The following is a 15,077-nucleotide window of genomic DNA, read 5'->3' as shown; positions in this document are numbered from 1 at the left end:
GTCATTATTGCGGTGGATGACGCCACTGATGGGGGTCATTATTGCGGTCGATGACACCAATGATGGGGGTCATTATTGCGGTCGATGACACCAATGATGGGGGTCATTATTGCGGTCGATGACGCCACTCATGGGGGTCATTATTGCGAACAATGACACCACTGATGGGGGTCATTATTGCGGTGGATGACACCAATGATGGGGGGTCATTATTGCAGTGGATGACGCCAATGATGGATGGGGGTCATTATTGCAGTCGATGACGCCACTCATGGGGGTCATTATTGCGAACAATGACACCACTGATGGGGGTCATTATTGCGGTGGATGACACCAATGAAGGGGGTCATTATTGAGGTGGATGACACCAATGATGGGGGTCATTATTGCGGTCGATGACACCAATGATGGGGGTAATTATTGCGGTGGATGACACCAATGATGGGGGTCATTATTGTGGTGGATGACACCAATGATGGGGGTCATTATTGCGGTGGATGACGCCACTGATAGGGGTCATTATTGCGGTCGATGACACCAATGATGGGGGTCATTATTGCGGTCGATGACACCAATGATGGGGGTCATTATTGCAGTCGATGACGCCAATGATGGGGGTCATTATTGCGTTTGATGACACCAATGATGGGGGTCATTATTGCGGTGGATGACACCAATGATGGGGGTCATTATTGCGGTGGATGACGCCACTGATAGGGGTCATTATTGCGGTCGATGACACCAATGATGGGGGTCATTATTGCGGTCGATGACACCAATGATGGGGGTCATTATTGCAGTCGATGACGCCAATGATGGGGGTCATTATTGCGGTCGATGACACCAATGATGGGGGTCATTATTGCGGTCGATGACGCCAATGATGGATGGGGGTCATTATTGCGGTGGATGACACGAATGATGGGGGTCATTATTGCGGTGGATGACACCAATGATGGGGGTCATTATTGCGGTCGATGACACCAATGATGGGGGTCATTATTGCGGTGGATGACGCCACTGATGGGGGTCATTATTGCGGTCGATGACACCAATGATGGGGGTCATTATTGCGGTGGATGACGCCACTGATGGGGGTCATTATTGCGGTCGATGACACCAATGATGGGGGTCATTATTGCGGTGGATGACACCAATGATGGGGGTCATTATTGCGGTCGACGACACCAATGATGGGGGTCATTATTGCGGTCAATGACACCAATGATGGGGGTCATTATTGCGGTCAATGACACCAATGATGGGGGTCATTATTGCGGTCAATGACACCAATGATGGGGGTCATTATTGCGGTCGATGACACCAATGATGGGGGTCATTATTGCGGTCGATGACACCAATGATTTTTCCAACTTTCTCCTTAGTGCACATTACAAAAAATGCAGCAGGACTGACCCATTGATTTTGAATGGAATGTCTGGCGTACGCCATTCAGTCCTGAGAATTAGTAGAAAACATATTCCTATATACGGTATATATATAATGTATATGTGTATACTTGTATATATATATATATATAATTCCATGGTGTGTGATGGTGGATCAGTCCTCTGCATGATGCAATGATCTAGTGTCACTAAATGATGTCATTGTCCCCATCAGGACTACAGGGACAGTCTCCTCCCTCCTCACACATCGTACGGTATCGGACATCGCCCGCTATTCCCCCCCGATCAGCCCCGAGCCCATCACAGCTTCTGCGCCCCTCGCCCGCAGAGACCACGCCCCCTCCGTGTACCATGTGACAGGGGGGTGTGGCCGCTCCGCTCTCCTCCGGCTCTCAGGCTCGGCTCGTAGTTAGTGTGCCTGGTGCGGGTGATCGGGAGGAGCAGCCCCGGGGATCGGTGTGGTCGGGAGGTAGGTGCGGGGCGGAGGAGTCTGGGGGGGAGGAGAAGGAGGAGATGTCGCTGTTTGTACAGCTGCCGTTCTTTGATAAATATTGTGTGTTGTGCTGTGATCAGACCATATGGATGGAGGGGGGTGGGGAGCACAGACATCACCCGACCCCGATCTGTTCATCGGGGGGTCACCCAGCATCGTACGGCCTGGAGGAGGGGAGATCAGCACTGCAGGGCCCATCATTAACCCGCACTGTGCCGGGCCTGTCACCTCTATGGAGATCTCCTCCTCCTGATAATATAGGAGATACTGATCATCACCTGAAATATGACACTGACAGAGCTCCCTGACACTGGGCCCCATTCACATCAATGTATAATGACAGCACATCACTTGTCCAGCATGCTGTCCCCTTCATTGATGATGGGCCCCCAAACAGGCCAAGTCAGGGGCCCACACAAGGACACACCGCACTGAAACCACGACCACCCATCGGGCCGGCCAATAAAATCAACCGATCGTCCTGAGCACAACATGAAGAATACACCCAATGTCACATCACACCCATATGAATGGGGCCCTCCATGATTACATTACAAGGTGTCCACCTGGGCCCCAAAACTACTTGTATGGTCCTCAGACCCGGGTAGTCTTCTGTCATCTCTATCGTTGTCATGTAACCCCAACATCACACCCTCCCCTGCGAGGCCATCTCCGAACCCCTGCGAGGCCATCTCCGTCCCCTGCGAGGCCATCTCCGTCCCCTCATATCTGGTCTTCTGTGTCTCCTATATGTGGCCCCTTGGATATGTCAGGAGCTTCCGCTGAAGCCTCCTATATCTAATACCTTTACAGACACTGCTCTGAGGCCCAGGGGCCATATGTGGCGCTTTGGCTCTTACTGTATGGCCCTTGGGGCCCCTAGACAACATTCTGTGTTTTGATGCTTAAGCCAGTAAAAATGTATTCATTAGACTGGCTTGTAGTGGTTAAATAGTTTGTTTTTATTTCACAATATCAGATTTTTTATTTATTTTTTGGGGGGCTCTTTATCCCTTTTTTTTTTTTTTCTATTTTTATTCATCTATTTTATATTGGTTCTTGCTGAGAGTGATATCAAATGTAGTATAAAGTAATGTGCAAGGTGGTGTAGGGAGCACAGATGTAGATTCATTGATTTGTAGAGGGACTGTAATAACAGATCTCTGGCAGTATTGTGTAACATATCACATGTACAATCTCTGACCCTCCTCCTGTATCGTGTGTACAATCTCTGACCCTCCTCCTGTATCGTGTGTACAATCTCTGACCCTCCTCCTGTATCGTGTGTACAATCTCTGACCCTCCTCCTGTATCGTGTGTACAATCTCTGACCCTCCTCCTGTATCGTGTCTGCAGTCTCTGACCCTCCTCCTGTATCGTGTCTGCAGTCTCTGACCCTCCTCCTGTATCGTGTCTGCAGTCTCTGACCCTCCTCCTGTATCGTGTCTGCAGTCTCTGACCCTCCTCCTGTATCGTGTCTGCAGTCTCTGACCCTCCTCCTGTATCGTGTCTGCAGTCTCTGACCCTCCTCCTCCTCCTGTATCATGTCTGCAGTCTCTGACCCTCCTCCTCCTCCTGTATCATGTCTGCAGTCTCTGACCCTCCTCCTCCTCCTGTATCATGTCTGCAGTCTCTGACCCTCCTCCTCCTCCTGTATCATGTCTGCAGTCTCTGACCCTCCTCCTCCTCCTGTATCATGTCTGCAGTCTCTGACCCTCCTCCTCCTCCTGTATCATGTCTGCAGTCTCTGACCCTCCTCCTCCTCCTGTATCATGTCTGCAGTCTCTGACCCTCCTCCTCCTCCTGTATCATGTCTGCAGTCTCTGACCCTCCTCCTCCTCCTGTATCATGTCTGCAGTCTCTGACCCTCCTCCTCCTCCTGTATCATGTCTGCAGTCTCTGACCCTCCTCCTCCTCCTGTATCATGTCTGCAGTCTCTGACCCTCCTCCTCCTCCTGTATCATGTCTGCAGTCTCTGACCCTCCTCCTCCTCCTGTATCATGTCTGCAGTCTCTGACCCTCCTCCTCCTCCTGTATCATGTCTGCAGTCTCTGACCCTCCTCCTCCTCCTGTATCATGTCTGCAGTCTCTGACCCTCCTCCTCCTCCTGTATCATGTCTGCAGTCTCTGACCCTCCTCCTCCTCCTGTATCATGTCTGCAGTCTCTGACCCTCCTCCTCCTGTATCATGTCTGCAGTCTCTGACCCCCCTCCTCCTGTATCATGTCTGCAGTCTCTGACCCCCCTCCTCCTGTATCATGTCTGCAGTCTCTGACCCTCCTCCTCCTGTATCATGTCTGCAGTCTCTGACCCTCCTCCTCCTGTATCATGTCTGCAGTCTCTGACCCTCCTCCTCCTGTATCATGTCTGCAGTCTCTGACCCTCCTCCTCCTGTATCATGTCTGCAGTCTCTGACCCTCCTCCTCCTGTATCATGTCTGCAGTCTCTGACCCTCCTCCTCCTGTATCATGTCTGCAGTCTCTGACCCTCCTCCTCCTGTATCACGTCTGCAGTCTCTGACCATCACCTGTATCCTGAAGGCTCTGATAGTTAATGGGCTCTTCATCCCTTTCTTCTATTTTTATTCATCTATTTTACATTGGTTCTTGCTGAGAGTGATATCAAATGTAGTATAATGCAAGGTGGTGTATGGAGCACAGATGTAGATGCATTGATTTGTGCAGGGGCTGTTATAACAGAGATCTCTTGCAGTTTTGTGTAACATATCACATGTACAATCTCTGACCCTCCTCCTGTATCGTGTCTGCAGTCTCTGACCCTCCTCCTGTATCGTGTCTGCAGTCTCTGACCATCCCTTGCGTCGTTTCTGCAGTCTCTGACCATATTCTGAAGGCTCTGATAATTAATGGAGTATTAATTACCTGAGTATTCTGATTGGCCCTTTGACCCTTTGATATCAGGGGCCACACATTTAAGGCCCCTTTGGTCTAGTAAGGTTACAACCAGTGCTCTAGAGGCTCCTGCAGCCGCATCCTCCCAGTGATACACATGCAGGGCCTATTGCAGGATTCTGTGCCATCAGAACTATTGGGTTCTTCTAGGTTTTGGGCTCAGCCATCGGCCGGTTAAAATGTTTTATGCTGATTGTGGCACATTTTTCACTCTAGAAGAAAACGCTGCAACTTCCTTCTAAACCTGTTTTCTCTCAGGTGTTGACAGCACGATGGCCTTATCTTCCCTGTCGCTGGTTTTGGGTTGCCAAATACTATTTGTAACCTTGAAGGCAGGAAAATGTACCTGCAGACTATCTGTCCTCGCAGTGCCGCCTCGGTAGCTTGCTTTAAATTCCAAAGGCAGCCCAAGATCCCCGATGAGATCTAAAATAGTGGAATTTTCAGAAAGCCCATGATTTTCAGTGACAACCATCCCAGAAGATGTGTCTGAGCACATCGATGGGTCATGTCAGGAGGGCGGCATCCCTAAAGGAAAAATGCCGGTGATGGCTTATTGTATGAGAAAGACATGTGCCTCTAACCTAATCCTATTGATGATCAATGGCCTTTTCTGCATTGCCTCTCTGGGTACCTTCAGAGAAAGCAGCAATAGATCCCACTACATACGTGGAATATTATGTGATAAAATGAGGTTTCTATATAATAAATAAAAGGGCCGCCTATCTACTATGGAAGAGGGCAATCTTCAGTTCTAGATTAATGAATGTCACACTGAAACCCCCCTATAGGGTTGACCATGGATGAATGAAATGAACCTGGTGGTGAGCTCGTTAATGAAGCCATGAGCATGCAATGTCTTGGCCTGTTTTTTCAGTAAATGGCGGTGACGCTGTCAGTGGCCTCGTACCTCCAAGCATCCTGCAGGCCAATTATCTATGGCAGTACAGACACATGCATGCTTTATGTTCCGGCTTTATTGTATCTGTGTCATGGTTATGGGTGAGGGTGTATTCGGCACATGAGATCTGTCATAGTTTCCTGTTCTGTAAATGAAGACACAGAAAGCTCACCTTCCAACCCCCCCCCCCAACCACCCTCCTGTTTAGTCTCTGCAATCTAGCAAAGACATGCACATCCTTCCCAGCCTATAGATTCCAGCAGGCCGGGCTGTCTTCTTCTGGATCAGGGAAAGGTTAACAGTCAGCGCGGTGTTTATAAAAGAGCCTGCTATGTATATATTGAATTTCTGTGCATCGGAGACTGGCAGAATAATACGCGCCCTTTATTTTCAGTGATCCCAATTCTTTCTTTAATAGGTGCCCTTGTATTTCCTATATTTTTTAAAATGCTGCCATGTGTCCTTCTTCCCCCCTTTTTTAATTTTTTTGTGGCCAGAGACCTTTTGTTTATTGGCCAGAAAGAAGCAGCGTTATTGATTGACAATATCTTCAAGGGTACCCCAAAGGAGATAGAAAAATCTCTTCTACATGTGGAACATGGAGCTTACAATAAGGTGCCATACACCCATAGAGAAATCCCTTCTATATATGGAGCATGGACCTTACAATAAGGGGCCATAGAGAAATCCCTTCTTCATATAGAACATGGACCTTACAATAAGGTGCCATACACCCATAGAGAAATCCCTTTTTCATATGGCTCATGGACCTTACAATAAGGTGCCGTACACCCTACATATGGAACATGGACCTTACAATAAGGTGCCGTACACCCTACATATGGAACATGGACCTTACAATAAGGTGCCGTACACCCTACATATGGAACATGGACCTTACAATAAGGTGCCGTACACCCTACATATGGAACATGGACCTTACAATAAGGTGCCATACATCCTACATATAGAACATGGACCTTACAATAAGGTGCCATAGAGAAATACCTTCTTCATATAGAACATGGACCTTACAATAAGGTGCCATACACCCTACATATGGAACATGGACCTTACAATAAGGTGCCATACATCCTACATATAGAACATGGACCTTACAATAAGGTGCCATAGAGAAATCCCTTCTTCATATAGAACATGGACCTTACAATAAGGTGCCATACACCCTACATATGGAACATGGACCTTACAATAAGGTGCCGTACACCCTACATATAGGACATGGACCTTACAATAAGGTGCCATACACTTATAGATTTCTTTTGTTTTATTACTTATTAAAAATGAAAAAGGGGGATTTAACGTTCACCCTCCCCACCCCCTGGTCTTGGCTGTACCTACCTCCGTGAGTGATGAGCTGTCAATGCCCACATAGCCAGTGTAGTGGTCTGGGCATTTAAAATCCCTCTTCTTCCCCTTTTTTTCTGTAGGGCTTCCGAGACAGATCAGAGCGATTCTGATTGGTCAAAGCGTGTGTCAAGTGCTGACCAAATACAAAAAGCTCTGATCTGTCCCGGAAGCCCTACAGAAAGAAGGGGAAGAGCAGGGATTTTAAACCCCTAGAATCCTATACTGGTTGCGTGGGCACTGACAGCCCATCACCCTCGGAGGTAAGTACAGTGGGGACGGGGAGGGTGGGCAGGGTGTTCACCTTTTCTCATTTTTTCTGAGAAGGTGAACTTACCTTTTCAGCCTGTGGGCTGACTAACTAAAGCTGGTCATATATGGATTGAAATGTTTGGTTCAGCTGGGACTGGTCAAGATTTGATCCATTTAAGGGCAGGCTAATTGTACTCAAGTCAAACCATCGATCGTCTTGGGTGCAACTGTCGGAATATTTTACATGCGATTACTGTTGGCGGATATAGCCACCAGCTGTAATTGGGTTCTGCACTGACTATGTTGATGGGGGAATCAAGCAATTTTCTTTCCTTCCACCCTTGGTGGAGGGAATGAAAATAGAATCATCTATGGACTGCCTAAGGCCCCTTTCACACGGGTCCGCCTGTCTGTATTTCAGGCGGACCTGATCAGACCTTGCAGTCTCCCCTATGGAGCGGGGGATGTCAGCGGACATTAAATTGGGTAAAGGAGGTCAAGCGTTGTGATCGGCCTGCAAAAGAAATCAAACAGATTTCACTATCTTTGCTAAACCGTGCGAATGGACAAATACCCCACTGTGCCTAAAGTATACTGACAGCCAGCGCCATCGGCTGTCAGAATACCCAAACAGTGTCTGCATCTGATTGGATGCAGGCACTGTTTGGCCATCAGTTTTCTTCCCAGCTGCTTTGATTTTACAGTTGAAGGATGTTGGGAGGAGAGGGGCCACCCTCTGATTGATTTTCCACCTTTGTATTAGGAACTAGGGCTGGGGAAAAATCGATTTAAATCTTGAATCGAGTTGAGAGGTCAAATCGATTCAAAATGTAAGGAAATTCATTTTTTTTAGATTTTTTTTTTTTTTTTTTTTTTTTTTTTTTCACCGGGCCGGTCCTGAGGAGCTGCGGGCAGGAGTTTTTAGGCGAGGCTGCGGCTTCGGCCTAGTCCGTGAGGCCAGATGCCGCGGACTAGGCCAAAGCCACGGCCTCGCCTAAAAACTCCTGCCTGCAGCTCCTCAGGACCAGCGCGGTGTCCAAAAAAAAAAAACTTGATTCGAATCGTGAATCAAGTTTTTTTTTTTTTAAAGAAAATCACAGATTTTTTTTATTTATTTATTTTTTTGAAAATCTCCCAGCCCTATTAGGAACCAACTGAAATGTACCCAATGTATGGCCAACTTTAGTAATATACGTACTATAAAACTGCACAGTGCAAATGTCAAATCCATTTAGGCTGCATTCACACTGTAGCATTTCTTGAACATATGCAGAAATGCACATAAAATGTGTGTTGGGCTCGCAGTGTCATTCATTGTGATTGGCACCCCAAACGCGCAAAAGAGATGCACTTTTTTTGTGTTTAAAAATCGCGACAAACATGGCACAACTGACAAAACTCAAAGATGCATGATTTCACCATTGTTATTTTAGGGTGCAACATGGTAACATTCCCTGCCCCCAACTCCTAAATTGACCCCAGGCTTACCTTAACCGTGGGGTACTTGTCTTCCATTCACAGGGATTTCTCAGTGGAAAGTCTACAAGTTCCTAGCAGGCCCCACCCATTACAGGCTGCCTGCAGAGAACTACAGGAGGGGGCGGAGACAAGACCAGTCACTCTGCACAAAGAGAGAGAGCAGCAGGGACTGGTCTTTATTACAGGAAGCTTCAGACTGGATTTCTGCACAGATCTGGAAGGGATTCATAGAGCACATCAGGATTTAGCGAGAAAACGCCTGCCTCTTGTAATTGAACAATATTTGGTTATCCTGAAGAGTACCTGCTCCTTTGATTGGCTCACTTCTTTTCCAGACATCTGCACAGAGCTGGTGGTAAAATTGCAGGCAACCTCAGCTCTGTTTTAGGCCCGGTTCACACGTATACAGTTTGCTTTTGATCCCTTTCTGCAGTGCATTTAGCGTTTTTGTTTTTTTTTCACACTTTTTTGTGTTTTACATTTTGTTATGCTTTTTGGTTTGTTTGGTTTTTTTTTGGCCAAGTTGTTGGGCAGATTAAAAAACACAAATTGTGGTAAAATCGAAGCACAAAACGCACTACATGCTTTTCTGCAGCTTCTCCAATAAAGTCTATTGAACCAAAACGCACGGTTTAAAAAAAAGAAAAGAAAGTCCCTGACCCTTTCCAAAAATACAGCGGCTGAAAAAAGCATAAATGTGAACATTTCCCATAGGAAACCATGTAAATGAACTGTAGTGCAATTCTGCAAAAAACACTAAACAACACATCGGTGTGAACCTAGCCGTAATGTTTGCTGCAGTTAGCCTTCCATCTTTGGTTAAATACTCGCTTATGGTATTGAACATCAGTAGGGATGGCCATATGCAGTGTTCTCTCTTACCCTTTTTATTTTTATTATTTTTTTTTAACTGCTATATTTTTTTTTTTTCTTTTTCTTTTTACATTGACCTTTCCAGACTCCTGCCCCCTCAGCCGTTTTTTTTTTTTTTTTTCTTTTTTTTTTTCTTTTTTTTTTTCTTTTTCTTTTTCTTTTTTTTATGATATTAGTGCATTGGTTGCTCCACATCTACAGACCAGAAACAGGGAAGTATCTGCAATAATGTTTTCTAAGCTCCTTCCCATTTGTATAGTTGGTTTGGGGAGCATTCCCATTTTATTTCCACAAGTAAAGTTTCCATCTAAGAGCATTCTGGTTGTTTGGGCTAAAACTGAGCATGAACAGTCTTTACTGCTTATAGTAATCTGATTCTCCCTTCCTTTTTGTAGAAGATGGTCCGGCAACATGATTTCAGATGCTATCATATGAGAGGTCCCTAAAGACGTGCCATCTGCCGTTAGAGCCATCTTAGCATTCTTTACCAGTCACATGATGATAATTAGATTTGCCCAGCACCTGGAGCCCCCCTAGAGATTTGTAATTTTCGGATAATGACTTGTACCCCTATATATGCTGAAAAGCATAGCCTGGCTTATCATGGACCATCTGATGCTCTTGGAATACATCTCCCTGACGGGAGTTTAACCATTCCTGAGCCTTAAAGTGAACCTGTCATGGTGCAATATGGAAGGTGCCATTGCTGACTGGCAAGTAACTGAGCATGGGCAAACATCCATTTATAGATTCTTTATTGGGTTCATTAACATCTGCAGCATCTCCTACTTGCCCGGCCACTGGTGGTGGTACTTTTTTATTGTTAGAACTTTATTCCCATGTCACAATTGACATTTCATTAAAGCGTATCTTCACTCTTCACAAGAAAGTTCTGCTATTCCCCCTCCCCACCCTTGCTTCTAACACTTTTGATGTTTTTTTTTTTTCTTCTTCTTTGACTTGGAGCATGTACTTTTTTTTTTTTTTTGATAGCTACCTGCTTCCATTCCCTCAATCCCCACATAGGCAAAAGTGACGTCCACCTGGGTCTGCCCACGCAGGTCGGAAACCATGGATGTGACACTAGCCGCATACTCCATAATTTATTTTGTTTAATACATTTGAAACACAGTGCTGCTAATTGTGGTTGGCACCCAAGTCCCAGTTATTGGAGGAGCATCTCAGACGGAACCGGCATATATCAAAGTTCAGCAGCGATGTCTATCTTGGCAGGTTGACTTTGATTTCTTTAGGCCCCTTTAGCATGGACACTGTCAAGTGGCAAAAACAGGCAGTTGAGGCTCATTTGTCAAACCCAAGCAATGGCCACCGGAGATATTACATATAGTTACAGAGTTACATAGTCTGGTTGAAAAAAGTCCATCTAGTTCAACCAATAGAAAGGGGGGAAAAAAGAATTCTACAATCCTATACCCACAGTTGATCCAGAGAAAATAAAATAAAACCCAGCAAAGCGTTACCAGTGCAAAAAGAAAAAAGGCACATTGTGTTCATTAGGCAATACTACTTGCCTCCATGCCCCATAGAGATAAATGGGGCCACGCTGCTAGGGTCCTGGGACCTGGTTGTGCTGTAAAGAGGGATTTCAGTGTGTGATCTGTATGGGTGATATAGTATTGCCTATTGATCGTCTGCCAACCGCGAGTCAGCAGCTAGGTCCATGCAAAAGAGGCCTTAGAAATACTCAATTCTGTAATCTTAACCAGACCTGCATTACTTCTGAGTGATGATGGGCAGCTCAGATAGGGAATACTTCTTCTCTTCTGTCAGTTGCAAAAGGCAACTTCTTGTGTGATGTCGTCATTAGCCAGGGTCCTGACAGTGTTCTGGAGGAATGCAAAATGAAGCAAAGTGGTACATAGATTTTTTTTTTTCTCCATGCTGGGGGGCTGTGCCCACACTGCATGGATTTACTGCTCGTTTTTGCCTAGGGCAATGGTCTCCAAACTGCGCCCCTTTGCTTGCCTTTATCCGGTCCTTGAGGCACCATTGCTCCTGCTGACAATAACTGGGGCATTGCTTAATCTCACTTGGCACAGACAGGAACAGGCCATCGTGGGGGAGCGTCGTTTGCTGCTGGAGCCGAGGATTGCGTGAGTGTACAGCTTTCTGGAAGCCCCTTGACAAAACAAGCAGTTAATCCATGCAGTGCAGGCACAGCCCCACTGCATGGGAAAACTTTTTTTTTTTGCCAGGAGTTGCACTTTTAACGTTTCAACAAATTGCTTTACAAAACTTAAAGCGGAGTTCCACCCAAAAGCGGAACGTCCGCTTATCTGCTTCCTACACCCCCCCTCCAGTGCCACATTTCATGGGGGAGGGGGGAACGGGTACTTGTTTTTGACAGGTACCCTTCCCCACTTCTAGGAGACTGAGCTGCGGCGCCGTCCCTCGGAAGTGCAGGCCCCCTGGTCCTGCCCCCGCCGCCGGGCCAATTGGAAACTGCAGCGCGCTTTGCACAAGCGCAGTAGGGAGTACAGGAGTAGGGTTTCCTTTACCAGGAATGGTGGCGGCAGCACCCAGGAGCCGATCCAGAGATTGGCTGGGGTGCCAACATTTCGGGCTTCCTGGACAGGTAAGTGTCCATACATTAAAAGTCAGCAGCTACAGTATTTGTAGCTGTTGACTTTTAATTTTTTTTCTCCCCAGACTGGAACTCTTTTAAATTTCTGCATTGTTTGTGCAATTTCCAAAAAAGTAATTTTGATAAATGGTAACCCATGCAAACACGCCATGGACAAATGCAGAGCTGGGAATGTAACCGAATAATCCCTTCAGCAAAAAAAAAAAAAAAAAAAAAAAAGTTAGCTTTTGAACTTGATCGCTCCATGTTCTTTTCAGGACTTTTGCTCACCAAGCGTATCTGGAATTATTTTTTTTCCCCTTCTTCCTTCATGTCTGGTATGTGCTAGTGTATACACATACAAATAGCACCAATACCTCGCAACACATGTTTGCATTTAAATCTATAAAGTTTCACAGGCCTGTATGAGGAAGTGATAAACCTTCCCTAGTGTGTGTCCCCTTCTCCTCCCACCCGCTCTCCCCCCTCCGGGGACCTTTTTATTCTTTTTCTCTAGGGCTAGCCTCTCCTTCCCTTCCTCCCCAGCACAGCCCCACATCCTCTCCTGGACCAGCTGGCAGAGGATAGAGAAAGGTCACTATTGTTGGTATTAACAGGGTGCTACTCGGGGCCTAGCACTTAGGTGGCTGCAACAGGAAGAATAAGTGTAATTAAGCACTCTTATAAAGGGCAGTCTGCCCACCCCGTGTCAGTGCTCTTTGTATTACCATTTTCTCTACTAGTTTAGAAAATTATTGAAAAACTCTGCTTATGGGGTTATAATATAATTGTATATATACAATCTTTGCCATTTTAGCATTCTTCCGTATTCATTTCTGAATTGCATTTTATTTGGACGTCTTTGAATGCTAATGATGTATGGCTCAAGAAAAAAAAAAATTATCTCTAGATCCACTTTCTAAAGGACATTTCAGTGATTAGGAAATCTCTTTATCCTGCATTTGATCTGCATTGCCTGCAGGCCATACATGTTGCGTCTACTCTGTTTAACATAACAGTACATCTAGGATTTATCATTTTTTTTCAATGTTATCAGATGATGCCTGGCCAGTCACAATCTTCATGCTTCTGACTTCATCTCCATATTTCTTTTTGCATGCTTTAGGTATGTGGTCACAAAAGTATTTTGTATTTTATGAATAGATGTTTAAATGTGCAAGTCAACTCAGCCCAATTGTTTCGGGCAGTGAAGAAATTAAAAACATGTCTGAACCCATAACCAAAAAAAAAATTGTGTACAGTGAGAGAAAAAATTATTGATCCCCTGCTGATTTTATACTTTTTCCCACTGACAAAGAAATGATCAGTCTATAAATTTCGTGGTAGGTTTACTTTAACAGTGAGAGACGAAATAACTACAAAGAATCCAGAAAAACACATTTCCAAAAAGTTATAAATTGATTTGCATTTTAATGAGTGAAATAAATATTTGACCACTTCACAAAACACGACTTAGTACTTGGTGGCAAAACACTTGTTGGCAATCAGAGGTCAGATGTTTCTTGTAGTTGGCCACCAGGTTTGCACACATCTCAGGAGGGATTTTGTCCCACTCCTCTTTGCAGATCCTCTCCAAGTCATTAAGGTTTCGAGGCTGATGTTTCGTAATTCAAACCTTCAGCTCCCCCCACATATTTTCTATAGGATTAGGGTCTGGAGACTGGCTAGGCCACTCCAGGACCTTACTGTGCTTCTTCTTGAGCCACTCCTTTGTTGCCTTGGCCGTGTGTTTTGGGTCATTGTCATGCTGGAATACCCATCCATGACCCGATTTCAATGCCCTGGCTGAGGGAAGGAGGTTCTCACCCAAGATTTGACAGTACATGTCCATCGTCCCTTAAATGCTGTGAAGTTCTCCTATCCCCTTAGCAGAAAATCACCCCCAAAGCATAATATTTCCACCTCCATGTTTGATGGTGTTCTTTGGGTGATAGGCAGCATTGCCGCTCCTCCTCCAAACACGGCGAGTTGAGTTGATGCCAAAGAGCTCAATTTTGGTCTCATCTGACCACAACACTTTCACCCAGTTCTCCTCTGAATCATTCAGATGTTCATTAGCAAACTTCAGACAGGCCTGTACATGTGCTTTCTTGAGCAGGAGGACCTTGCGGGCGCTGCAGGATTTCAGTCCTTCACAGCGTAGTGTATTACCAATTGTTTTCTTGGTGACTATGGCCCCGGCTGCCTTGAGATCATTGACAAGATTCTCCCGTGTAGTTCTGGGCTGATTCCTCACCGTTCTCATGATCATTGAAACTCCACAAGGTGAGGTCTTGCATGGAGCCCCAGACAGAGTGAGATTGACACTTATTTTGTGTTTCTTCCATTTGCGAATAATCACACCAACTGTTGTCACCCTCTCACCAAGCTGCTTGGCGATGGTCTTGTAGCCCATTCCAGCCTTGTGTAGGTCTACAATCTGGTCCCTGAGATCCTTGGACAGCTCTTTTGGTCTTGGCCATGGTAGAGAGATTGGAATCTGATTGCTTCTGTGGACAGGTGTCTTTTATACAGGTAACAAGCTGAGATTAGGAGCACTCCCTTTTAAGAGAGTGCTCCTAATCTCAGCTCGTTCCCTGTTTAGAAGGCACCTGGGAGCCAGAAATCTTAGGGGAATCAAATCCTTATTTCACTCATTAAAATGCAAATCAATTTATAACTTTTTTGAAATGCGTTTTTCTGCATATTTTTTTTTTGTTATTCTGTCTCACTGTTAAAATAAACCTACCATTAAAATTATAGACTGATCATTTCTTTGTCAGTGGGCAAATGTACAAAATCAGCAG

The 15,077-nt window shown here is 45.5% G+C and overlaps 1 protein-coding gene across 4 annotated transcripts in view; it reads left to right on the top strand.

Moving 5' to 3' along the window:
* The window catches only part of SEPTIN9 (septin 9), a 405,962-nt gene that overhangs the window by 322,104 nt on the left and 68,781 nt on the right, over positions 1–15,077 (top strand). The window contains exon 1 of one of the 4 annotated variants that reach the window (XM_073606243.1): positions 1,722–1,878. The exons of the other annotated variants lie outside the window; for them this stretch is intronic. The gene's annotated coding sequence lies outside the window, so the exon portion shown is untranslated. Of the gene's footprint in view, positions 1–1,721; positions 1,879–15,077 lie in introns of those variants that run through there. 4 annotated transcript variants of the gene reach the window in all.

This window comes from Aquarana catesbeiana, linkage group LG12, assembly GCF_042186555.1.
Source record: "Aquarana catesbeiana isolate 2022-GZ linkage group LG12, ASM4218655v1, whole genome shotgun sequence".
NCBI lineage: Eukaryota > Metazoa > Chordata > Amphibia > Anura > Ranidae > Aquarana > Aquarana catesbeiana.
The sequence above is the reverse complement of the archived record's forward strand: the minus strand, read 5'-3'. Positions and strand labels throughout refer to the sequence as shown.